The sequence below is a fragment of the Monodon monoceros genome, unplaced genomic scaffold (assembly GCF_005190385.1).
Source record: "Monodon monoceros isolate NGI ecotype Baffin Bay Population unplaced genomic scaffold, NGI_Narwhal_1 Super_Scaffold_12, whole genome shotgun sequence".
In the NCBI taxonomy this organism is placed as follows: Eukaryota; Metazoa; Chordata; class Mammalia; order Artiodactyla; family Monodontidae; genus Monodon; species Monodon monoceros.
The window spans coordinates 92,339,396-92,365,691 of NW_021703768.1; the positions used below are offsets into that span (position 1 = coordinate 92,339,396).

A 26,296-nucleotide genomic window follows, 5' to 3' on the forward strand; every position below is an offset into this window, starting at 1 on the left:
AAGTATTATAGACTATGCAATGTATTTCTTAATTGAATACTTAAAAATATGTAACAATAAAAATTTGAAATACTGAAAAGCTAATATGGTGGGCTAGGAACTGTGAACAGCAGTCTTATTTAACAAAGGTCTGAAACACAGTAGGCGCTCAGTGAATATGTTTCCTTTCCTAAAACATGGGTTGGCTAGCCTATGGATCTCCCATGTTGGAACTGATTTTGTTGAATGAGTTAAAATGCATACAGCTAACTTAAATAGTGAGACTTAGTTCTCAAAGCAGGGTCTGGTTCAGATTAACTATGATTAAATATGTACCTTGTAATAAGTGTGTTCTCATTAAGGATTCTTTCTCTGTCCTTCTAGTCCGCATATAGTTTCTACCTACCAGAGGCAAAAATGGAGGGAACACTTGGTTTGGGGCTGTTCGAAGCTCATTCAGCCATATTTCAGCCCCAAAGAACCTCCAACCCTACTACGTCACATGGTTTTGGCCACATTAGCCTCTCTTGGTATAACCTTGAACATGGTGCACAATTCCTAAACTTTCTATCATAGTCTTGAGATGTATCAAAACAAAATAAAACAACAAAAGAGCAAACCTTACAGGGTCCCTTGCCTTTGTTTTTCAAGGGAAGAAGTATCTTTTTGAACTACAGCACTGGAATTATCTGATATGAATTGGGAAATGACTACTCTTTGCAGAAACTAAAATTACTTTAGTGGCACCTAAACACACAACTACAAAATATCAACTTAGTAGCCTATATCAAGAAAAGAAGGTCTATATTTTTGGATTAGGAACATTACATTCTCTTCTGTTACACTAATTTACATAGATGGATGTCACCTTTAATACTATGTAAAGTGTAATTTCTATTTAATCATGTCCAATGCTTCATTTATTTAGATAGGTAAAGATGTCTCCTTAACCTCACACATTGGGAAGATCTTACACTGAACACAAAGCACTGGTTTTTCAGTGTGAAATGAAGTGCAAGTTTAGAGCATTGCAGCAAACCGTCAGAGCCCCTGCAGAACACCTTGGGCTGGTTGGTCGGTGCTGTGAGCAGTCTTCATGGCCTCCCCCCACAGTAGTGTGTATGGAAAGTCCTAGCAAATCTGGCTCTGTGAAAGCAACTGAGGGGCACGTTTTTTCCTGTGAATCGAATGAAACACCCCTTAGCAGACCCACCCACGGAGGGCCCCAGGAACAGCTGGGGGGAATTAAATGGCATTTATTCTTGTATTGGTTATGGCCACAAGCCAGGAATTCTATACCCAAGACGCACGCAGCCTCCAGCACACATGAGCAGCAGAATTGACTGTGACTGGAGCTCCACTCTCACTGTAGACAGGATGTGAATGATTACTTTTTCTATTAAAAAATTCCTGAAGGATATGCAGGGACTGTTTATTTTTTTGCTCTGGGCCTGGTTTTCCTGATACCCGTGTCATTCTCATGGGTCTACACAAGAAAGAGGAGAGTTGCACAATTATGCCATAGATTCATATGACTCACACAACTAATCTGGTCAGAAATGTCCACAAGCATCTGGTCTCAGATTCGCTAAGTAATTATCTCATGATTTCATGTGACATTTTGAGCACTGGACTTACAGTCAGAAAGACTCAATATTATAAAAATATTATTTCCCTCAAATTAACCTGTAAGTTCATCTGGAAGATTAAATGTGCTGAAATAGCTGAGACTCTTTTGGGGAAAAAAAAAAGGAAAGACTTAGGTGGTGGGGACCAGCCTTATCAGATGAAAAACATGCTATAAAGCTACAGTAACTTAAATGTTGTGGTATTAGGTGAGAAGAGATATTCAGATTAATAGAACAGAATAGACAAGACCTAATGCCTATGGGAATTGAGTATATAATAAATATTGTAATTAAAATCAATGAAGGTATAGATTGTACAGGAGGTTGTATTGGGACATTTGGAAAGAAATTAAGTTACAATGTTTCATTTTAGGATATACTACCTCTCTCTCACTCATGTCAAGTCTGGATGGATTAAAGATCTAAACATTTAAAGATATATGAGAGACCAAAGAAAATATAGGAGAATTTCTATGTGTGTGTGAGAGAGAGATGTGGAAGTGGAGAAGTCTTTCTAAACAAAGCTCTAAATCCTGGAGTCATAAGAGAAGAAATGGCTTCATTTGACTCCATGAAAGTAGAATAGACAGTTCACAGAAAAAGGAATACAAATTCCTATATACATATAAAAACATGCTCATTCTCATAATTAAGGAAATGCTAATTAAGCATAAAAAGAATACTTTTTGCTTATCAGGCAACTTTTAGAAGTTTCAAAATAATATTGGTGAGAGAGTGAGGAAAGAAGGAGTATTTTCATATTTTGAAAGCATACATGATATAACCTTTGTGAAGGCAACTCGACACTATCAATCATACTTTTAAATGCACATAACATTTGCCTAACAATTATACTTGGATATTATGGCAAAAATATGCCAAGATATTTATTGCAGCATAGCTTGTACAAACAACTATAATTGAAACAATCTAAATGTGCAAGGAAAATAACTAAGTTATGATGTATCCATGTGATGTAATGTTATCTAACCATTAAAAAAAGCCATATGTATCGATACATAAAGGTTACAAAATAGATAAATGGAAAAAAAATTCATGATACAGAAAAATCTTTAAAACATGTAATAAATAAAAACATGACCACAGGTGTAAAATTTTCCAAAAATGTTATGTGGCTAATATAAATGTAGGCATATGCATATTATTTTTTTTTCTGAAGTGAAAACTGTTAACAGTGATTATCTTTAGGGAGAGGATCCAGGAAAGGCAGTTTTGTGTGTATGTGGATGGCAGGGGTTGAGGGTAGAGGTGAGGAGAAATTGGTAGGAATTCGCCATGGAAAAGTTGATTTGAGCTAATTTATGATTTGTCTTTTTTTTTTTTTTTTTTTTTTTTGGTACGCGGGCCTCTCACTGCTGTGGCCCCTCCCGTCGCGGAGCACAGGCTCCGGACGCGCAGGCTCCACGGCCATGGCTCACGGGCCCAGCCGCTCCGCGGCACGCGGGATCCTCCCGGACCGGGGCACGAACCCGTGTCCCCTGCGTCGGCAGGCGGACTCCCAGCCACTGCGCCACCAGGGAAGCCCCCTTATGATTTGTCTTGAATCCCAAGTTAAAGACTTGGAACTGGAACTGTAGGCAACAGTAAACAATTACAGATTTTTAATAAATTTTATTTGAACTTTTGAATAAATATATTAACATAGTTCAAAATCAAAATAAATGATTTTTAGTGAAAAATTTTCCTCTTATCCTTGTCTTTCGTCCTCCCAGTTTGCCATCCCCTCAATACAGGTAACCACTGTTATTTTTCTAGTGTTTCCTTCAGAGTTTCTTTATATTTTTATAAGCAAATATAACTATGCATCTTTTTGATATATTATGATAGCTATTTTTCTTTTCTTTTTCATACAAAAGTTGGAGTATTATACATACTGATCAGCACCTTGCTTTTTTTTTTTTAACTTCAGGTTTGGGAGTACTTTCCATATCACTACCTACAGATATGCATTCATTCTTTTGTGCAGGTGCATAATATTCCATTGTATGGGTCACCAAAGCTTATTTAATTAGTCCACTTTCGTTGGCTGTTTGGATTGTCTCCAGTACTTTTCTACAAAACAATAGACTTCTTGATACCCAAAGGGATAATATTTTAAAATTTCAAATTTCAGTACATCCGGGACATCAACCTCTTAGGATAGATACTGGCCATGAATTAACCAGTTGGGCTTTATGTGTTCCATAAAGCCAGCTGGGCTTTATGTGTTCCAGTTAAATATTAGCCCTGAGAAATCTTTTTGCAGGTAAACAAACAGATCTGTAGAATGTGTAATCTGTAGGATCCATAGATATATTCTCAGAAACATAATTGTTGGATTAAAGGGTATAGGTGTTTAACAAATACTGTCAAATTGTCCTGCATAGGAGTTATGCCAATTTTTACTCTCCCAGGCTCTTTCTTTTCCTACAACCTTGTCAGTAGAGTGTTACCACATTTTTGCTGATCAGATAGCTGAAAAATGGCATCTCAGGATAGTTTTTATTTTCATTTTCCTTAATATGAATAAGATGAACAACTTTTCATATGTTTAAGGGACATTTTTGGGGTTTTTTCCTAGTGAATTGGATGTTTACCTCCTTTGCCTATCATTCTATGTTATTCTATATGTTGATGACTGTTTTTCCTTATTGATTTCTAGGAGCTCTGATGCAATAGGGAGATTAGTTTGTTGTCTTAAGATATGAGTTACAATCCCCACCCCTCAGTTAATCAGTTATCTTTTGGCTTTATTTCTGGTGTTTTCATTCCATGCTGAATTTTTTTTCCTCTCTTTACAGCTTCTTGATTTTAAGTCATAATTAGAAAGCCTTCTCCTACTCCAAGATTATAATAGAGTTCTCCAATGTGTTCATTTAATAGTAGTGAAGTTTTCACATTTAATTCTATGATCTACTTGGAATTTCTCCTGCTGCCAGCTAGGAGGTATGGATCTAACTATGTAGTTTCACTAAAGATTTCTGCAGTTTGTCTTACATGACATCATGGTCATTTCCTGTAATGATGAATGATTTGCCTTATACAAAGTTTTGTGATGTATTTTCTACCCAATGTCTGACCACTCATAATTGGTATTTGTAGCAGACACTGCTGGCTGCCCAGCTGATAGCTATCTCCTCCATTTTCCTTGTTACAGAACCCTAACTTTGCTTGGGTGACTAGCCCTACATGATGTGACTTAGGGTAAATCTTCCTTAACATAAGCCTGCCATTCCTCTTCTCAGGGACTGGTTTCAATGGTGGCATGTGACCTCTTTCTGGCCAATGAGATGTGGGAAAGGTCTGCTGGAAGGCTTCTAAGAAAGTTTTCTTCTGTCTTAAAATAAGACTAAAAAGGGAAAAAACAGTACTTCTTCCATTTTGTAAGGCATTGTCAGATTTACATGGGGCTCTAGGAACTAAGACAGCCACTTTGTATGTGTGAGACAAGCCAGCCAAAGGTAAAGCCGACTGTTATTTTTGGCAGAGCAGAACGATGAAAAGAACCTGAATCCTGGTTGGTGTCACTGAGATATTGAATTCACCACTTTGCAGCCATTCTTCCTCTGGACTTCCTGTTAGATGAAACTAAATTTTCTTCATTGTCAAGTAATGAGCAATGGGTTGTCTGCTAATTGTAGCATCCTAATACAGTGGTCCACAAGTGTTGCACATATCATGAAATCCAGTCACACAAATACAAAGCACCTTTGACAAGAGTTCTTAACATTGTCTTCAGGTTGGTTACTCAGCCTCGCATATTAACGTATTTAACACGTCTCCTGGGCCAGCTCTGTGCAGCGCTGCCACAGCAGAGTTCTGACCAGAACGTTCAAGTAGGTGTATAAAAATTCACAACATTATTTTAAGTTTAAACATGGGATTTATACTCCAAGCAGAATTTTTTATAATTTCACTTTCCTGTATTTAATAGAGCAAATTATCGGTAATATATTCACAATCAATTTCTGAAAAAAAATTTTAAAAACATTAAACCATTTATATAGGAGTGTATCTTATTCCTTTTGCCTCAGGCTCCAACATGGCTTAGCATGGCATTGTTGAATCCTGTTTTTATTTAAAATTGTGCTCTTTTGTTCATTATTTATTTTTGCATTAATTTTGAGTTTTAAAAATATTGCATAAAAATAGTATTTTTCTTGATTATTGAGGGGTTTTTTTTGTGCTGCCTTAATTTTTGCACCTGAGGTGAGTATCTCACTGATCTCGTTCTAGTCCCAGGCCCTCTAGCCACCATGTCCCTGGGCCAGCACAACGTGTGCAAGGTTTCTAGATGATGTGACCCGATTCTCTGCTGTCTAACTTTTGGGATTTACAGCCCCCCAATTCTAAAGATGACTCGTTTTCCAGAGACTCTCTGGTATGCCCCTCCTATTTTTCTCCGTGCCTTAGCATCTTCATGTTCAGAAAAATGCCCCCTGCACCCTCTATCCCCCACCCCCAAATCCCCGCTGAATAAGCCCTAACAGCAATTCTGTGTATGGAACTTTGAATTATGATTTAGAAATGCAAGAGCCAGTTGTTTATTTTGGATCAAGTCAGCAGATTGTCAGGCCCAAGGCAATATATGTAAAAAGCTCTTTGGAAGTTAAATTTATTTTATTATAATAGCAAGTGTTTTTATCTTTTCTAACCCATAGGCAAGTGAAGTATTTTCTGCAGTCAGGCTGGGACAGGACACATTTTTGGATAAATTACCTCTTACTACACTCTGGAGACATCGTTCACGCTGCTGCATGGGAACTTGCAAGGAGAGGCTATTTGGCAGATTCTTCAAGTGGACAGAAAAGGAAATCGAAAGCGTCTTTCCTAATATAGTAGTCACTGAGATAAAAGGTTTAGATGAAGTGATATTTACATTCAGGCCCCAGATACCTTTTTAAAGATGGGATTCAAATTCACTGGTAAGTAGGATGGCAGAAATGAAAAATTGAAATTAGTGGGAAAATGTCAATTTCTCACTTAACAGGATTTAGAAATGTCTGTTTAGCATGAGGCTTAAAATGCGGCCATTCTACTATACAGCTTCTGTAGATAGGAGGCAGCCCACGGCTCAGCTGAGACTTTGCGCTCCTGTATCTTCGTCTTCTTGCTGCTGCTGTCAGATTACCAGCTCATTAGTATTTAAATCAGCTCATAAATATTTCCTGGAAATTCACAGTTGCTTAAGCCTCACCACTATTCATTTCCAGTTCTTCTTTAGTCTTATTTCAAGCCTTTGCTTTTTAGGCTGATAACACTGCAGGAGGGTGGATGTCATTACATATTCATCTTCCTAATGTATGGGGATGACAAAGGAATGGCGGAAGACCTCTTAGAGGATAAAGATGAGAAACAGAGAAAGGATGCAGAAGGAAATTTTACTCCATTTCCTTTGTACAAATACAATTATCTAATGATGGACCAAGGAAGTCTGTATAAAATAAGAACAGCCCCAAAGCATATGCCAATGCAATTTGACCTGAATGAACGTTTCTTTCACATACTCTTTAAAGGCTTTGAAACACAGATGAAACATTTCACTGGGGGCAGGCCCTGGATGTTCCCACTGGGGAGATGGTTGCATGTTACAAAACCTCTTCTGTTCAACATAAGAGCCGTATTTCTAATTATAAAATAATGATGACAGAGAAGGGCCAGTTCCATCATGATATTCTGTATATTTCTTAGCATTCTGCCAGAGTTTGACCCTAATACCCCCATACACTCCCAACAACCAGTCCTTTAAAATGTGTATGAATAAAATTTAACCAGTGACAAATGAGAGGAAAATAAATATATTATATTTCATTGAATTTAAAGTGCCATTTCTTCTAAGCTCCATAATGGTATATATCTCAAAGAAAAAAGTGCTACTGATTAAAGTGGGACATACTATTGATTGTAAGTACATCCTGATTTCAGAGGTGTGAAAAAAAATGGGAACCAGTGGAATATGTTTATTTTAAAAACAGCTTGTTCTGAAAGAATAAAGATCATTTGGTAGCTATATTACTTGAAAGAATGTTGATAATAGTGTTAATCTCTTAGCAGGAACATCTACACTAAGAAGCGATGACCTTTCCAAAATCATATACTGGAGAGATGCAAGAAGCACAGAGAAGCAAAACTCTTGGGACAGACCCTGAGAGTTTGCCCAGGACAAGGGCACACCGATGGGGTCTTGTCATTGACAGTCTCATGGCATTCAGTCCTGTGCTCCAAATGTCTCCTAGAGATAAACTCCACAGTAAATAGAGACATCTGCCAGGCCCAGGCAATTAAGATATAATTTGGGGCTACAAAGCACCCAGTCCTATTAAACATAGTCTAGACAACGTAGCCTGTGATTCGAGACCCCACAAAATCTGGTCTGAAACTTTCTTTTTTTAAGTTTCCCCTCACCTCCAACTTTTCTACATGTAATCCATACTCTCACCAAATTAAATTATTGAATTTTCTTAAACACGCAGTGTATTATCTCGGTTCCCTGTCTTTGCTTATACCAGAGTTTCTCCAACGTGGCACTGCTGACGCTGTGGGCTGGGTACTTCCTTTTTGTGGAGGGCTGTCCTGTGCACTGCGGGATTATCAACAGCATCTCTGGCTGCTGTCCACTAAATTCCAATAACACTTCTTCCCAACAAACAAAAATGTCTTTAGACATTGCCAAATGTCTCTGGGGTTAGTAGGATAGAATCACCACTGGTTGAGAACCTCTGCTTATACCATGCTGGTCTAGGGAAAGAGAGAATGCAAACTTTGGTCTCAAATGTTCATGACCTGGTGGACATTTAAATTTGGTAGCCACTCAGCACCTGTTCTCTCTTTCTAACAACACCCCGTTTACTTTTGGGGGAATTTCCTTTCCCCACTGCATGTTGACTTGATGGGACTCTAAGTCTTGGAGATAGTGTCTTGCCCACCCCTCTCCAAGTGGTGGACATGTGGAAGTGAGCTTGGCCAATCTAAAACTTTCTTTATTTTTTTACATTTTTATTGGAGTGTAATTGCTTTTACAATGGTGTGTTAGTTTCTGCTTTATAACAAAACTTTCTGTTAGGACATGGACCATCTTAAGCAGAGTGATGGCAAAGATGGTAAATAATGTTGGCATAAACTGACTCCTAAGTGAGATGGCTGAGAAATCCCTGATCTCTTTGTATCTGTCCTAACTCCTATTAGGACGGGAGTTTTCTCTGACTTGGGTTTCTAGATTTCCATCCTCTCTATATCCCTCTAATAAATGATATTCTTGGTTAAATATGCCAGAGTTGTATTCTGTTGTTTATCTACAAAGGTGCCCAGTTGAGACACTGCTGTTGATTAGCTTTGTGTTTTCAACCAGTCTCTTAACATCTTCAAACCGGTATTTCTCTTCTGCAAATTGAAAGTAAAAGCTTTCAAATTTGCAAAAGATGTCCTCCCCACAATCTCTGCCTCTTTAAATCTAGGTTCTGTGCTAAGTTCTGGAAATGAGTGAGATACTGCCTCTGCCCTTGTGGGCTCACTTTCTTCCTCTGACAAAATTAGTGGCAGGACCCAGATAACACAACAGAGCAGAAAAGCCATTCTGAGTAGAAACAGTACCAGCAAGTCAAACAGCATTGGCTGAAACTGGCCTTTATCCTGGCCACGCCTGCATATCACTCCCTTTTGTGCTTACTCCTTGCTAAAGGCCTCTGTCCCTCCAGAGGGAAGAGAAGGCTCTGGTCAAGGAGATATATGCACTCATTATTCTATACCCCCAGCCTGCCTAGGCTGCTGAAGTGTCTGAGATTCTGCAGTACTGCTAGGTTAGCAGCGGGAGAAAATCAAAGAATTCAGGGTCAGCATTTTCTGTTTCTCATCTGACAAACAAGGTCAGGTACTTCTTTGAGCACTCCAGTTCCAATAGCTGGGAAATACAAAGAGACAAAGAAGGGAACGTTTTCCAGAAAGACTGGTGGTTACGCACAAGGTGGGTTTAAGTTTTCAGCTTTTGTCGTGGGAGAGGAAAGTTCTCCTCAACCCAGGCTTCACCTTTTCAGACTGGGGGAAAAGAATCTGGGGTGAGAGCCTCTTTTGTACTCCTTTGCTTCCTGAACTGAAGCAGATGCAGAATTGAGTTCCCCAGGGAATTAGAATGTCATTTTCCATCAATGTTTATGGCCATTAGTCCCAATTCTTACTATTTATCACTACGGCCAAATGTGAGCCTTGAAACAGATGAAGAAGAAGGTTGCACAAGCCAGTGAGAGAAATAGATGCTCTGGATTTCAGAGCCGAGAGAGCTGAGGTTCCAGTCAGAGGGGAACCTCAACTCAGGGCCTGTGAGTTCCTTTGTCTCTCCCCCAGCAACCCTTGGCCAGATAAGCCCTTTAAATTGAAGGCAGCCTATGTCCCCAAACACCTTTCTGTGTACCTTAAAATTTCTAACTCTCCAGGGGTACGTATTTCAGTCTCTTTCCTTGTAACAAATTTCATAACTAATGTTATTCTGGTTAATGAAGCAAGAGGGTAACATTTATTAGAGAGAGCTGGGTGAGTTGAAATCCTAGACCCTGGGACAAAACCATGTCTGCTGGGCTGTCCCTCCTTTGTTAAGTTAGTAAGCACTAAACACTCTGTTGTATGAGGACTGGTTCCTTTTAGAAATGTTTAATGAAATATGGAACGCTCTCCCTGGGCAGAAGAAAAGTGAGGCTTCGGTCCAGACCCCAGGTTTTCTGTGGGATATCTTTACCTGCATGCTCCACGGTACCCTCGAAATCAGGGTGTCTAAAGATGGGCTTATTCATATACACACTATTATATTTAGAGCAGATGGCCAACAAGGACCTACCGTAAATCATAGGGAACTCTGCTCAATGTTCTGTAACAACCTAAATGGGAAAAGAATTTGAAAAAAGAATAGATACATGTGTATGTATAACTGAACCACTTTTCTGTATACCTGAAACTAACACAACATTGTTAATCAACTATACTCCAATATAAAATTTTAAAGTTTTAAAAATACAGAAAAAAAAGAAACAAATGATAAACTAGGAATAAACCAATGCTTATCAAAAAAAAAAAAAAAAAAAAAGGGCTTATATCATTCACCCAGAAACTTCTTTTCACATTTCTCCACTCTTGGTGAATGGCACCATCATCCCCGTGGTGGCCTATCCAGACACCTGGGAGTCATCTTAGCCCTCCTTCTCCCACACTCCCCACCCACCTCACATTCCATAGGTCGATAAGTCCTGCCCATCTCTCAAAACCATCACCTGCTCCTTATCTCTACTGCCCCTCCCTTATTTCAGGATCCCTCATTTCTCACCTGGTCTCTGACTGACAACAGATTTTTTGGGCTGCTATTTAGTTCTCCATCTGCTTTCCTCCATTCTATCCTTCAAATGGCTGCACTAGTAACCTTTCTAAAATGCAAACTCTCATGGCTTTCACCTGTCTAACGTCTCTGTGCCCCAGTGAGTAATCCAATTCCCTGGCACCAAATATGAACGGACTCCTGCCAACTTTTCAGACTCATATTCTGCCATTCCTTTTGTGCCAAGCACTCTGATCATACCAAACTATTTGAAGTTTCTTAACTGGTCCATGGCCTTTCACACCTTCATCCCTACATGTGTGCTCTCCATTCATTCATAAATAAACCTCTCTATTTCAGCCATATAGTGTTCAGCATGGAGGACACATTTCTTTTGCCAGTACTTTGATATTCTCTTGGGAAACCACCTCCCATACTGTTTTTTCATGAGGCTAATAAGTTCCCCTTTTCCCTTCAGGAGTAGGACTCTGATCTATACTGGGCCAACTAGTATCACAGGAATGGTGTGTCCCCCTCTGGGCCAATCAACGCCGTCTCTGAGACTTTTGCTGGTTGCTAAGCTAACGGTATCCTGGGCCTCCTCTTGCCCTTGTTTCTACAACCTGTGAGCCTGGAACGTTCCAGGACCCGCTTCCATTACTTGCAGCAGTCTTCTCCAGAGAGTACTCTGGGACTCAATTTCATCTTACAATCCGATTCTATGTGTTTCCCATATTTTAAGGATACTTTACAATTGCTGGCTCACAGAGAATATTATATTTTGCTTTTCAGGTTGGTTTTAGATTTTAAAAAAAAAAAAATCTTGTCAATTCTCTTATATGGTAACTGGCACATTGCCTTGTAATTACCTGTGTACTTATCTGTCCCTGGACTGGACTCCTTAAGGATACACAATAACTCATTACCTGTCTGGCTGGCACTTGGTTGTCACTCATAAATGTTTGTTGAATCACCTACTAAACAAACAGTTGGCCTTGCATTCACCTTTCCTAGATGGTTCCAGAGATTCTAGTGCTTTTCAGTGTACAGAATTTTTGTATGACCTTGTAATCAATTAAATTTTCATTCATCGAATATTTACTTCTTCCGCCAGGATTCCATGAAAACAGTATCCTTCTCCTCCCTTGACTTCTGCTTTGGTTACTTCCTTTGGCCAATGGGATATAAGGGGACAAGATGTGAGCAGAGGCTTGGCAGGTGCTTGCCATCTCATACTTCTGCTTTTCTCCATGAGGAGAGCCTGCCTCAGGTAAGATGCTGGTTCAGTGAGGATGAGAGACAAGTGCAGCAGATCTGGATCCAACCAACAGCTTGGAGCCTAGATAAAAAGTACTCCAGCTTACCCGCGGATGTGTGAGTGAGAAGTATTGATGCTTATTGTTGTCTGCCACTGAGGTGTGAGTGGTTTGTGATGCAATATCATTGTGGCAATAGTCTACTGACACACATCTGCATCAGAACCATCTGAGCACTTCTTAGGAATGAGATTTTTGAGCTCCGCCCTAGACCTAATAACTACTCATCTCTAGGGTGTTTTTATATATCTGTATTTTACCAAGATCTCCAGGAGATTCTCATGCTTCCTACTGGGCTACAACAGTTATCACCATGCTATTTTCGTCGACATGGAAAGAGCAGTAGGTTAGCACCCACAGAGCTGCTACATTTACCTACAGAAAAACTGTTCTGACAAATCTGGGGCTGTAAAGAAGCCGGGAAGCAAAATTCCTCACTGAATCATTTAATTAAAGGGGTGGGAATTCAGAAACTTAAAAGCTTCTCAAGGTGATTTATAAACATAGTATTTCTCAAAAAGCTATCTTTGCACACACATACCCAGTTAATATCTCCTGTTTAAATTTGAATAAGTTAAAACTAATTGGCCTACAGAACATTAATAATGACACAATATTAATTAAACATGTACTTAGTAAGCTCTTACTAAAAACAGCAGACATTTCAGAAGACAATGGAAAAATCTAATATGTCAAAGAGCTTCTAGCTTAGTTAGGCATGTTCCCTCCATGTGCAGAGACGGGCAGTTTTAAGAAAAATAAGTGACACGGTTCTTGCCTTCCAAATGCTTCCACGGGATGACTGCTATCATTTCTTTAGGCACCTAGTCATCTTTCTCCCCATTTGTTCTCTTTGGAACCTTTGATTCCTGTCTCACGGAGAGTACTCTTTTTAGTCGCAAGACAAAACACTCTCTCTCCTCAACCTGAATTCAACCCCTGGTACTCTCAGCCCAGGTTTCTTCTTTAGTGTACTTGTATCCTGCCCAGAAATTCCACCACTCAGCCACTATGCAGGTGAGCAAACTTCTGAATTCAGGTTCTGCATTCAGTGTCCTAGTCCTACCTGGCCAGGAACAAGAAATTTCATAATGGACCTTTCAGGTCATGAGATCCATGGCTTAAGAAAGCATTTTCAGTAGTGGGTAGAATGAGAACATTGAAATCTGAAGGGAATCTCACTCTGCGATTCATATGCAGTTGAAACAAGTATTGATTTGTGTTATTTGCTCATCTGAAGCTCATCTGCTAACCTCAGGGAATGGGGTACTCAAGTAACCTTTGGTCACTGACAACACAGAGCCCACAATATACTTCTTTCTCTCCTAACAATACAACATCATGTACTTAGCAAATTGCCCTGTGCCTTTCCTCATGTTACTCATCCTAACCAGGGTTTTGCCCTGTGAGACTTAAATTCGAAAAGACAGCTAAGCTCATGTCGTGATCATGGACATGATCATCTTACATGGACAATTCCTAATGGCATCAAACTTTGTGAAATGCAAGCATTTCTAGCGTAAGAATTGTGCATTTGATACGTTGTTTTCTACCTGGAGTTCCCTAAAAAAATATTTAACAACCATTAAATGGGGGAACAGAAACAGTAAGCTTGTGGGCTGAACATCTCAGTAATTCTAGTCTGTGGATCAATTGGTATTACTTGGCAGTTCTATTTTCATTACCGAGACATCCCATGACTGAGCATTCAAGAACTGCCAACAGCGATCCAAATGGCTTGGCTCAGGGGAACTTGCATTCCCTGCTGGATCTGCTCCTGGATGATGGTCTGGGCTTGGAGTCACCACTGCCATTTGTCCCCTGAGGCAGATGCTATTGGTATCGCACACAGATCCTATTTTTCTAGGCTGGAGCTCCCACCCCACTCCATTTGCTGTGGGTGTTGGCTGCTCAAAGCAGCTCACAGCTGCCTCTTTCTTTGGGCACCTGCCCTTAGCCAGTGGGAGAGCCCTTACCCACAGAAGCCAGGGAGGTTATGACGCCCCTCCAGGGAGGGTGGTCTGTAACCCGTGACTGACTGACAGGGTGTGGTATACAAGTCCAGCCCCCTTGCCTCAGGCAGAACAAACTGTGGTACAACTCGTGCTCCAGAGTTCTCCGTGAGGTAAGGCTGAGGTTAGACTTCTCCTGAGACAACACATTTTCCCAAAAATTTCCTTCCCCAATTCTGCTTCTCTCACTCCCTTACAGGTTTTCCCTGAGATTACTCTCTCACTCTGTCAACAAATTGCTTATACAAGAATCCCAGTCTCAGGTGTCGCTCCCAAAAAGCCTGTCCTAAGACATCTTTCCAGATAGGGTGAGAGAAATCTGCCCTAATGATATATTGCTATTGAGAACAACGTGTCTGAGTACCAAACACTAGTGCGAAACTCTTCAGATGCACTTAAACACCACAGGAAATGCAAGAAGCTGCCAATTGGTCAGATGTAGTTACCACAGACATAGATCTGGATACAGTGTATCCAGATCTGACAGACCTGTTCATTTGAATTTGAACGGAAATATCTTAAAATCCAGCAGAGTTGCAAATAGGAACTCATCATTCATGTAACAGTTATAGTTATTAACCACTGGAAAATTCACCTCTGATAGCAGGTTGGCAAAGAATGCAGGTCACATGTCCTGCTCACACATTTAGGTAACAACAGAGCAACAACAGAATTTTCAGAAATGAGTGACTAAATTGTGATAATAATAAAATAATTGATACTGCTCATCTCAGGTAAGGAACTAGGTGTGTTATCCAAAGGCCTTTTTACTTCCACTACACAACTCTATCAACACCCAGTTAGCATAGCAAGAACCCCATTCAAGTGTGATTCATCAAAGGCACTTGTCTCTACAACTGCAAAATGATTGGAAGATGGTGGAAAACTGCTACTGTGGCTGGGGCACCTTCCTCTGAATGAAAGATCAGTCCTTGCCTTTTTTTTTTTTTTTCCGGTATGCAGGCCTCTCACTGTTGTGGCCTCTCCCGTTGTGGAGCACAGGCTCCGGACGCGCAGCTCAGGGGCCATGGCTCACGGGCCCAGCCGCTCCGCAGCATGTGGGATCTTCCCAGACCGGGGCACGAACCCGTGTCCCCTGCATCGGCAGGCGGACTCTCAACCACTGCGCCACCAGGGAAGCCCAGTCCTTGCCTTTTTGAAACAATTAAGGTAGTCACCACTTCCACCTTCTAAAGGCCTTTCTCCTCATCCTAAGCATTTTCAGTCTCTTGCTTTTATGTTTCAATTAATGTACCACCTGTTCACCGGAAGCTGTGCTTTTAGCTGAGCTACTAAAAGCAAGAAAGCATTAATCAAACATTAGCACTTTGTTGAAGTCATCTGTAATCTAGAAGTGGCAGACAGTGAAATCTTGACACATAACTACCTCTAACCTTCTTTTGAGAACTCATTTGCCTAGGTTATTTACACTCTTTAGCAGGTTCCCTTCTTTCCACGGCTGGAATTCTGAGTTTTTAGGCTGCCTGTGAGATACTGAGGACACGCAGAAATTTATTTACTAACTGGTTACATGTCTCAGAGAAAGGCATATGTGCGCACTCTGTCTTAAGAATGTCAAGGTGTTGGTAATGAACTTTCACAGGCAGGGAGTTGGCAGGGCCTATGTATCTGGGCACCACCCCATCACAGATGCTGCTTGGAAACTTCTTCTCAAATGGAAGAAATGTCCTTCCTATGAAATGAGAGTCCCTCTGTGTGTGCTGGGGATACTATCTCAAGGGCAATGCACCAGTCTTTTCCCTCTCTTCAACATTCTCTCTCCTGGGGTAATCGGATCAGTGTACATGTTAGTTTCAAGATTATTCACCTTAAAACGCATACATTTCCCTTCCTTGATCCCAAATCACTAACTTATTGATTTCATTTTTCCCTTTCCAGCAAAACTGATAGGAAGAGTGGCCTACACATAGTGTCTCTACATCTTTACCTTTCACTCACTCTTCCCTCTAGGGCAGGCTTGCACACCCACCTCTCCACTGAAAATGCTCTCATTGAATCATCAATGACCTCCGTGTGGATGACCCTACAAATGATAGATATTTTTCAGTCCTTGTCTCATTTGGCCTCTGGGTAGCATTTCATTGCTGAATACTCTCTCCCCCTCTCAGAAGTGTCCTGACTTCCGTGCAGTGGTGTGCTGGTAAACCGGCTCCAAGGAGGGGGAAAAGCCCTGATGTGTATCATTTTCCTTTTTCCACAGTGTAAATAAACACTCCCATCACGGCCAATATCAAGCTCTCAATGGTTTAACAATGGCTCACATACCACCACCTCCATGAATGGCATCCTAACACCACTTATCCCTGGTTTTCTCCTTTAACCTCTTACCTGCTTCTTGCATTTTGTTGGTCCTTCCTCCACAATCAAAATTCTAAACGTTGATTTTCTTCAGGCCTTGGATCTGGGACCTCTTCTCTTTTCCTTTCTTTCTTCATAGAAGATCTCAACTATCCACATGGCTTTCTTTCCTTTAAAAATTTTTAAAAATTGTATTTATTTTAGGCAATAACAATGGAAATTATATTAAAATACTTTAAGAAGTTTCATGTCTGCTCCTGTCCCCATCCACCCCTACCCTTTACCCTTCAGGTAAACCCTTTTGTATTCTTCCTTGTATGTTCTTCCAGTGTTTCCTTTTGTATGTGCAAATGTATGCGTATGTGTGAGTATATGTGTGTGTGTGTATGTGTGTGTATTCTTATTTCTCCCCTTTCATACACAAAAGGCAGTATCAAACACTATTCTGCCTCTTGCTTTTTTCCCTTCACTGTATATGCTAGAGCTCTTTCTATATCAGTACAGAGATATCTGCATAATTTAATAAATACTATCTATATGCTTACTACTACTAAACTTATACGTTCAGTACAGACCTCTTTTCTCAGTTATAGACTTTCCCGGTGCTTGCTTGACCCTTGATATCTCAAATATTTCACACTATGTCCAAAACGAAACACTCATTTTCACCTCCTGTGGCCGACATCATTTTGTTGGTCCACCCAATCCCCATGACCAGGTCAGAGCATCCTTTCCCAGCTGCTGTGAGTACTGGCTGCTGATGGCTCACAGCTACCCCTTCCCTGGAGAATTGCCTTCAGCTGAAGTGACCCACCTTGTCCTAGAAGTTATCCTCACAATCAACCACTCACTGATACCAGTGTTAGGGAACTGTTGACCGAAACCGTCCACCTTGGCCAGACATGATGATAACCACTTGCATGAGTTGTCTCATAAAAGGAGGTCCTGATAAAGAACTCGGTGCTGCCTCTGAACATTAACCCCTCCCTCCTTTTGGGAGGGACCAAAAGGAGGGAGGGGACGCCAGCCCATAATATGTCGTGTAAAACTAACCAGGAAGAATTTGGGAGGGGCCAAAGGGAGGAGCGAGGAGATGATGCATCCTGCCAACCTCCCAGAAGCCCTCACGCTGGAATCCATCTTGGCTGAGAGATGCACGTGCTACCAGGAAGAACACTGAGTCAGACCAAATATAGGCCAAGCAAGGTGACTGGCCAGAGACAACCGGGAAATTAACCCCATTACCATAAAACCTGAGACTCTGAGCCATGTGGCAGAGCTGGGTTCCCTTACTCTGCTGCTCTCCAGCCGGGCTCCCCTTTCCTATAATGTGTTCTGTGTGTCTCCTAGAACAATTCATTTCCAAATGTTAGACAGGAGCCCATTCTTGGGCCCTGGAAAGGGTCCTCCTTCCTGCAACACCAGGACAGCTTGTCTTAATAGGGGACTCTGCACTCTATACTTCACTGATTTTTTTTAAAATTTAATTTTATTTTGGGCTGCACTGGGTCTTCGTTGCTGTGTGTGGGCTTTCTCTAGTTGCAGTGAGTGGGGGCTGCTCTTCGTTGTGGTGCGTGGGCTTCTCATTGCGGTGTCTGCACTCTATACTTAATGTCTCTACTTCTTTACCTCTCGCTTACTCTTCACTCCGGGGCAGGCTTGCACGCCCACCTCTCCACTGAAACCTCTCTTGTTGAATCATCAGTGACCTCCGGGTTGATGGCCCTACAAATGATAGATATTTTTCTGTCCTTGTCTCATTTGGCCTCTGAGTAGCATGTCATTGCTGAATACTCTCTTCCTCTCTCAGAAGTTTCCTGACTGCCAGCAGCATAAGCCCTTCTTTGTTCCAATCTTTCCCCTTCCCTACCCTGCTTTCCTCATTCTTTTCATGCTTTTCCGGAAGAGCAATTTTCCTAATACATAAAGATCTCCTACAAATCAATAAATCCAAAAACCCAATGGTAAAATGGACAAAGTATATAACAGATTGATTATAGAAAATGTAATACAAATGGATCTTAAAACTGGAAAATATACTTAACATCATTTACAATAAAATCAACATAAAATTGTATGGTTTTTTTTTTTTTTTTTTTGCGGTACATGGGCCTCTCACTGCTGTGGCCTCTCCCATTGCGGAGTACAGGCTCCACCAGATGCGCAGGCTCAGTGGCCATGGCTCACGGGCCCAGCCACTCCGCGGCACGTGGGATCTTCCCGGACCGGGGCACGAACCCGTGTCCCCTGCATTGGCAGGCGGACTCTCAACCACTGCACCACCAGGGAAGACCTGGATGGCTTTTTTGCTTATCAGATTGACAACGATTAATAAGTTTGATACATATTGTAATGGCAACAGTATGGGGAGATAGGCGTCCTCAAGTATTCCTGGAGGGAGTGTAAGTTGGTGCAACACTGTGGAGGGCATTTGGCACTGCAGTCAAAACTGACATCACCTACAGTGTGACCCAGCAATGTTACTTCCAGTTGTTCATAGTAGCAAAAGACTGGAAACAACTTCAGTGTCTATAAATTGGGACTGGTGATACAAATTATAATAGTTCCATGTAATAGAATATAGTCAATAAAAAAGAATGAGAGTGTAAGGGTATATAATACAGCCAGGAATGAGGACGGTGTAAGACTGCCATACCTATATACTTCTTATGCTCTTAGCTTCCTAGCAGCCATCACCAAAAGGAAAACCTGGTCAGATCTACAGTTCATGGGGTTCATCCATAAAAGATAGCGTAGAGATTTGGAACCTGGGCTTCTGCATTGGAGACGCCTTTTATGGGCTCAGTCACTGTGAACAATAACTCTCAATGTCTCAACTTTCAATGGGGAAAATCATGGCACCTGCCTCAGCAAGTTGCTGTGAGGATTAAGGAAGGTAAGAGATGTAAGGAATGTGAAACTGTGCATGGTGTATAGAAAGGCTCAATAACTATTGGCAACTAGAGTAACAAAATAATTAGTCAGTAGAAACATAACTCTAGTTGATACTACCTTCCTTATGAAGGTCCTCTATAAAGATTCTGTGAGAAAAATCACTAAAATATCCATTCATCCGCTAAAACAACAAGCTCCATAGGAACGTTGATAACAGTGACCCTGAATCAAGACTGACAGCATCACCCTAAAGTGTAGCTCAGGCAACACATTTTTATCATGACCCAACCTGGACCAGTTCAACCATACAGCTCTGCAGGTTAGCCTCATCTGTAGCTGGAGTGGGGTGCCTAACTTGGGATACATGGATGGACTTGGGAATGTGAATACCCCAAAACTGTAAACAATACCTTGAGCATATGGAGAGAGACTTCATAGTAGTGCTATCCAATAGAATAGAATAAATTAGAATAATAGAATTCATAATAAAATATTATGAGTATAATGCTAATGACATTCATAATTTTCATATTTTAAAAAAATTTTAATTTTACAGTAACCACATTTTAAGAAGTAAAAAAGAAATAGGTGGAAAACTAAAATATGACACAAATGAACTTATCTATGAAACAGAAACAGACTCACAGACATAGAGAACAGACTTGTGGTTGCCAAAAGGGAGGGGAGGTAGGAGAGTGACAGATTGGGAGTTTGGGGGTAGCAGATGCCCTATTATATATAGAATGGATAAACAACAAGGTCCTATGTATATAGCACAGGAAACTATATTCAATATTCTGTAATAAACCATAATGGAAAAGAATATTAAAAAGTATATATATGTATATACTTATATATATAACTGTATAACTGAATCACTTTGCTGTACAGCAGAAACTAATACAACACTGTAAATCAACTATACTTCAATAAAATAAATTAAAAAAGAAACAGATGAAATTACTTTTATTTATCCAATACACCCCAATATTATTTCAACATGTAATAAATATAAACTACTACTTAGAGATCATTTACATTCTTTTCTTCATAGTAAGTCTTCAGAATCTGATGTGTGTTCCATATATGCGGCCCATCACAGTCGGGACAAGACATTTTAAGTGCTCAATAGCCACATGTGGCTGCTGCATTGGAGAGCTCAGGGCTACAACTTTTATCACATTAAGAACCAATGATCAGGGCTTCTCTGGTGGTTCAGTGGTTAAGAATCCGCCTGCCAGGGCTTCCCTGATGGCGCAGTGGTTGAGAGTTCGCCTGCCGATGCAGGGGACTCAGGTTCGTGCCCCGGTCTGGGAAGATCCCACATGCAGCAGAGTGGCTAGGCCCGTGAGCCATGGCCGCTGAGCCTGCGCGTCTGGAGCCTGTGCTCCGCAACGGGAGAGGCCACAACAGTGAGAGGCTCGTGTACTGCCAAAAAAAAAAAACAAACAAACAGAATCCGCCTGCCAATGCAGGGGACACGGGTTTGGGCCTTGGTCTGGAAAGATCCCAAGTGCCGCAGAGCAACTAAAGCCCATGCACCACAACTACTGAGCCTGCGCTCTAGAGCCTGTGAGCCACAGCTACTGAAGCCCACGTGCCACAACTACTGAAGCCCACACGCCTAGAGCCTGTGCTCCGAAACAAGAGAAGCCACTGCAATGAGAAGCCCGCGCACCACAATGAAGAGTAGCCCCTGCCCGCTGCAACCAGAGAAAGCCCGCAGGCAGCAACAAAGCCCCAACGCAGCCAAAAAAAAACAAAAGAACCAATGATCAGGATGAATGGACTTCATGAAATTCTATATATTATTGCTTTTTTTTATTAACTGAATGCTCATTTTTTAAAACTGAAATTCTATATGAAAATAGAATTATCTGTAATTCCACAGGTTGGTAATTGTGGTTGACATTAAAAAATAAATTTTAAACATGAGCTTGGTTAGAATATTCAAACTGTAGAGAAATTGTTAACAGTTCTGTTTACTCTTCCAAAATACTTTCTGTGAATACATAAACATTGATAATTACATAATATATTTTATTTACAAGAAAATGATCATTATACTATTCACCCTGTCCTGTACATTGGTTTTTCAGTTAATAATATATCTTGGAGGATTTTCCATATTAGAATATGACACATCACTTCATGTTTGTTTCACACAGTTGTACGGTATTTGATTATATCAATGTACAAGGATTTATTTAACCAATCTCCTTTGGATGGTCCTTTAAGCTGTTTCCACTTTTTTTTATCCTTTTTCATTTGGCTGTTACAGACATTCCTGCAATGATTATGCTTGTTTATATCCTTGTTCATGTCCTTATTTAGTTGGTGTACATACTTTTGCAAGGGGTTCTAGAAATACATTTAAAATTTTGATCGATTTGCCAAATTTCTCCCCAGAAAGTCACTCAAGTTTATATCCTTAAGAAATGTAATATCTGTATGCCCTAACCATTTACTGAGTTTTATACATTTTTTTCACTTTGCAAATCTACGTAATAATGATATCTCTGTTTTGTTGCAATTTGCATTTCTGTAATTGAGTGAGGTTCTTTTTACGTTTTTGGCCTTTTGGTTTTTTTTTCTGATACCCTGTTATATATGTTATACAGTTTTATACAGCTTGCCTATTGTATTAATTTTCTTCATGAATCCTTTTTCTGTCATGTGAGAAATTTTTTCCTTTAATCTGTCATTTGTCTTTTTATTTTGTTTATGGAAGGTTTTTTTGCCTTAATTTAACTTTTCATTGCTTTGTGATCAGACTTATCAATCTTTTCCTTTATGCCTTTTCTCTTCAGCAGACATTTTGTTGGACATTTTCCAGATGTGTTTACTATAGAAACATAAAGCAAAGAAGTTCATAGAAGAAATTTGAAAAATGTAGGAAGGGGGATATAAGAGAAAAAGTAAGCATTGATATTCCATTAGAAAATAATCCTGTTTTGTTGTATCTAGTTTTTTAACGCATCAATTTTTCTTGATGATGAGTGAACTGGATGCAGACCTTCCAGGTTTACAATGAGGTGTGGTAGAATAGTATTTTTAAAGTATTAATATAATGTAATATTAATTAATGTAAATAGTTTAATACATATAATTAAAACTTATTAAATAAACTAATAAATTTAATTAAAATTAATATATGTTTAAAGATTACTGGTTTTCTTTTGTTTGTTTGTTTGTTTTACATCTTTATTAGAGTATAATTGTTTTACAATGGTGTGCTAGTTTCTGCTTTATAACAAAGTGAATCAGTTATACATATACATGTGTTAAGATTACTGGTTTTTGCCCCTAGTCTGTCCCCACACTTTGAGCCAGCATTTCTCCTATTTACTCTGACAGATGAAGATCCCATGGGCTGGGAATGAGGGAGAAGAGGGGAAACACTGCTGTGTGTCTCTAACAGTCAGCCCTGTGCTGGCCCCTCTCTGGGCTAATGGGAATGGGGGGCGGTGCTCAAGGGCTGAGAGTCTGACTTTTCTTCCCGGGGCGGGGTCCCAGGAAAATGATGAAGGTCTGAGATTGTCTCACACTTTGCCCTAGTGTGCAAGTCAGGAAGAAGAAATCTCAGCATAGCACGTTAGTCCTGAGTCTCCCGCAGCCCAGAGTGGCCTGGAGTACATCCATGCTTGTCTGAGACGGGTACAGAAGTATCTCAAGGAGGCCTGGCAGACTAACAGATGCTTCGTATTGGGGAGAGGGGGCCCAAGAACAGATGTCAGCACTGTCCTTATATCAAAGGCCAGATGGGAACTCAGTTGCCTCCGTGGATGCCAGCAGGGAGAGAGGCTGACAATTGGCGACTTTGAGGAACAAGGACACAGCAGAGGATGCCAGCGTGGACAGATGATAATCAAGGACCAGATGAGCCCCCTCTGTGTCCAGATGTTCTATCAGTCTCCCTCCAACTCCCCAGGGCAAAGGCGGGAGGGAAGGAGTAAAACCCTGAACGGATCAAGTTTACCTGAAATTGATTTGTTTCTAGTTCTGCCATCAAGAATCAATAGAACGGGGTCTCAAGACAGAAAGGAGAGTCAGTTATGGAAATATAGGTTTTCACATTTTTGCATACCTGAATTTTATGGTCAGAAGTATTATAACCACTACAAAGATAAGACCGAACTGAGACACCAGAAAAGGCCTTTGATAAAAGCATGACTGGAAACATTTTCCACTCTGGAAAAAAAAAAAGCCTCAGTCTTAGAAGGGATTCTAGACCATAGAAAAGTTTACAGACAGAAGGAGAGGAGTGGGATGATTCCTCTTTGCTGTGTGGATGAGTGTGGATGAGAGTTTTGGTGACACTTGCACCAGTTGACAGAAAAATGTAGTAGAATGGCAATATGTCACTCTATGGACTTTATCTTGATGCTCTAGGAAGCATGGGTCTGTAGTTTGCATTCAAGATTCACAGTATTGTAATGAATCTACAGGAGGAAAGAAGTATTTGTAAATTCCTAATGTTCTGGTAATTCCCACTTCTGCTCAGAGACCCAGATTACTCAACAGTATAGAGTTTAGAAGGTGGAAGCGGTGGCTGTATTCTTATCCCCAAACAGATGTATTCATTAAAAGCAGAGGTTCTCAACCCTGGCTGCTCATTAGAATCATCCAAGATGCTTTTAAAAATGCTGATCTTGGGACTTGCCACCTCCAAAATTCTAGTTTAATCAGTCTGAAATTGTTTGCAGTTTTGGGATGCTAGAAAACCAGGGAGGAAGGGAAACTTGACTTTGCTTTGCTGAGCACCAGCAGCCTGGATCCTCCTACGGAAAATACTGCTGGTTGTCCCCTTATATCAGTAAGAGATCTTCCAATTTTTAGTCGATTCATGGTTAGGTTACCTAAGAAAAAGGCTGTAGTTTGCAATGTCTTTGCATCAAGGTCTGGCCACTTGATTAAGTTATTCTGTCTCCTCTCACCTTTTCACTAAGAATTTAGGATGTGTTTGGCTACGAGTAGCAGAAAATCCAGCTCGTGGTGCTTTAACAATAGGGTTCATTTTTCTCCCATAACAGTAGGTCTGAAGGCTGGCAGCCCAGGGCTGAAGAAGCAGCTCAAAGATGTCAAGTCCCAGGCTCTTCCTATATTTCCACTCTGCCATTCTCAGCATAGTGGCTTCTCACATCACGGTAGGTAACACAATGGTTGTCACAGCTCCAAGCATCAGTTTCTTTAAGACAGGAAGATGATGGGAGGGACAGTTCCAGCTATTTCTATCCTTTTTGTTATTAAGAGAAGCAACTGCTTTCATAGAATTCCTTAGCAGACTTCCATATATATCTCATTGGCTAGAACTGTGACCTCTGACCATTCCCAGGAACAAGAGAGGCTGCTAATCAGTATGCAGATTTCCTAGCCTCTACACTAGGAGGGAGAAGGGGTATGGAATGGATGTTGGGTCAGCCAGCCAACAGGATCCGCCCATCGTATTCACCTATGACATCTAATTAGTCGTCATTTCTGCTCACTTCATCTTATGGAATTGCTCCTGAATCTCTACTGTCACTTCCCTAAGTCAAAACCACATTGTCTATAGCCTCCACTTCAGCAAAAAACCTCCAAACAGTCTTTATTTGTAATATGCATTTGCTGTAGTATTTGAGAATATTCAATTTTGCTATAAAAGACAAGACAGACAAACTGGATGCATGCAAGTCTTAAGAAGTATGAAGTATTGATAGTAAGGGAATAAAGAACTTTTGAAATATAGGCAAAACTCATAGGATGTTTAAGAATAGAGAATGTTTATGAATGGATAAAGAAGATTTGGTAAATATATACAATGGAATATTACTCAGCTATGAAAAAGAATGAAATAATGCCATTTGCAGCAACATGGATGGACCTAGAGATTATCATACTAGGTGAAGTAAGTCAGACAGAGAAAGACAAATATCATATGATATTGCTTTTTTATGGAATCTTAAAAAAAATGATACAAATAAACTTATTTATACAACAGAAATAGATCCACAGACACTGAAAACAAACTTATGGTTACCAAAGGGGAAACGGGCGGGAGGAGGGATAAATTAAGAGGTTGGGATTAACAAGGTACTATATATAAAATAGATAACCAACAAGGACCTACTCTATAGCACCGGGAACTATACTCAATATTTTGTAATAAGCTATAAGGGAAAGAATTTGAAAAAGAATACATATATATACTATCTGGATCACCGTGCTGTACACCTGAAACTAACATGACATTGTAAATCAACTATATTTCAATTAAAAAAATAGAGAATGATTAAACAAGTAGCATGTGAGATTTAGGTAGAATTCATAAGATGTGTTCAAAATAGGTAGTCAGTTATTAACTTATGGGACATGCAAAGGATACATGGAATAAGTAGAAAATATGATATAACAAACGAGAGATGCTTATAGATAGAAAGGGATGACTGTGCTTTCCCTGGGGTGAGAGTGATCTGTCACTCCTAGTCAGTCACCCAATGGTGACACCCAGTATGATTATGATTCCCTACTGGCCCTGCGTGTGCTCTGCCTAAGAAGTGCAGGTAGAACTTATAGCTGTTCAGCAGGCTATTTGGAAAGCTGCAGCTGTGGCCTGCGTACTTGCCCTGTTCCCCTTCAACAGAACAAGTGTGTCTTTGGCCTCAGGTACCTTCCCTCTTGGGCCCATTGCTCCAACCTCAACTTGGTCCTTGTAACCATGCCATCAGTGGAAGAGGCTGATGTGAGGGGAGGGGTGGGGTGAGGAGGACTTACGAACACGACCCAACTAGCATGGTCCTTTCACCTGCTTGCCGCCTATCCTGACTCTTAACATACCCCGTTTCTTCTCACCGTGTGTTATGGATTGACTTA

General features: G+C 40.5%; 1 long non-coding RNA gene across 1 annotated transcript in view; it reads right to left on the bottom strand.

Annotated features, from left to right (window-relative positions):
* Positions 1-26,296, bottom strand: part of LOC114891731 — a 69,406-nt gene that overhangs the window by 41,285 nt on the left and 1,825 nt on the right. The window contains exon 2 of the long non-coding RNA XR_003792587.1: positions 16,580-16,719. This is a non-coding gene — a long non-coding RNA (uncharacterized LOC114891731). The remainder of the gene's footprint in view (positions 1-16,579; positions 16,720-26,296) is intronic.